The 1,247-nt window shown below is 35.1% G+C and overlaps 1 protein-coding gene across 2 annotated transcripts in view; it reads left to right on the forward strand.

Annotated features, from left to right (window-relative positions):
* Positions 1-1,247, forward strand: part of LOC128247641 (putative uncharacterized protein DDB_G0285119) — a 289,172-nt gene that overhangs the window by 1,568 nt on the left and 286,357 nt on the right. The window lies entirely within an intron of this gene.

Consider the following 1,247-nt stretch of genomic DNA (forward strand, 5'->3'; position numbering starts at 1 on the left):
TATATATATATATACATACATACACACATACATGCATGTTTGCAAGCATACATACGTGTGTATCTAAATACATGCAAGTGTGAACAACTTTGTGTTGTTATACAGTATTCTTTAATACACGCATGTTTGGCCGAATCGACGAAGTAGTGTGTGGATATGAAATGACAATGTTACTACCGTCCGCGATTCAGCTGTCGCTGTTACGAGTTCAAATCTTTGCAGATGATCATGCATATGCAAAATAGTGGGTACATATGATATACTTCTAGTGATATATTCTTTATATTTTTAATCGAGGATTATCATTAGTGCAATTAACTATACGACGCCCTGTGTTGAAATACCACACGAGCCGTCAACTAGAAAATACCAATTCAATGTCCACGAAGTTCTTCGTTTTTGTTTGATATGTGGTTTTTAGGTACTAAAATATATATACACTCGCCTGTATTTCTACACACAGTTTAATAATATAAAACTGTGTTGAGTTGCTGTTGTTTATTTTTCGTATAGTTATACAACAAACAATAAAACATATTTTTCTTCACATTTGCACGCATCTGTCACTTTCACTCTCATCAATCGCTCACTTACTAACACGCACACATGTATGTATGTGTGTATGCATGTATGTGTGTGTGTGTGTGCGTGCGTGCGTGCATGCATATGAGAAGGTACATATGCATTTATGTACATATATATGTGTATATGTACATTCGCACTATATATATATATAAAGTAGGTATATAGACACACATATTTATCCATGTGTGTGTCCGTGCGCGTATGTATATATATATGTATGTGTGTGTGAATTCATGTGTATATGTGTATGTATGCTTGTATGTACGAATGTATGTGAATGTATATGCATCTTTTATTAGTAACTGTTGTTTATATTTGTAAACACCATACGAAACACGAGCCAGTGAGGGAGACCTCTACACTATCGTTCGTGCTGCTAGATATAACAGCCAAATCTCCATTAGGAAGAGCAATTCCTAATATGATCCTATGTATCCTCTCTCTCTCTCTCTCTCTCTCTCTCTTGTTTCTCCAAGAACAGCAGCATGGTTACTCAGTATTCTCAGTGGTCGTAGATTTATCGTTTCAATACGAACTTTCCTTGGGGTACAGAGCAACAGAAATAATAACAGCAGAACTAGAATCATTCGCGAACGTAGAACTAAGAGAATCTTGGTTCAAACACCAATAAGAAAGACTGTTGTATATATATATATATATAT

This window comes from Octopus bimaculoides, chromosome 1 (assembly GCF_001194135.2).
Source record: "Octopus bimaculoides isolate UCB-OBI-ISO-001 chromosome 1, ASM119413v2, whole genome shotgun sequence".
NCBI lineage: Eukaryota > Metazoa > Mollusca > Cephalopoda > Octopoda > Octopodidae > Octopus > Octopus bimaculoides.